The following is a 232-nucleotide window of genomic DNA, read 5'->3' as shown; positions in this document are numbered from 1 at the left end:
GCGTTTTTGAGGAGGTGGGGTGGAGAGGGGGTGGGGGCGTGGCGCAGCGGGAGAGCGTTCTTGGGCTGGAAGGCAGACAGGGGCAAGCAGAGCATAGGGAGTAAGAGGGTTTAGGGAAGAGAAGAAAGGGCGAGAAGGTCCGTACGCTCACCGCTCAGGCCTCGGCAACTGCCTCCGCCTCGACGCAGAGGGGCGCTAATCAACTGAGCACCACGCCTCCTTCCAACGCTTT

This window comes from Ovis canadensis, chromosome 24, assembly GCF_042477335.2.
Source record: "Ovis canadensis isolate MfBH-ARS-UI-01 breed Bighorn chromosome 24, ARS-UI_OviCan_v2, whole genome shotgun sequence".
Taxonomy (NCBI): domain Eukaryota; kingdom Metazoa; phylum Chordata; class Mammalia; order Artiodactyla; family Bovidae; genus Ovis; species Ovis canadensis.
This window is presented reverse-complemented; position numbering follows the sequence as displayed.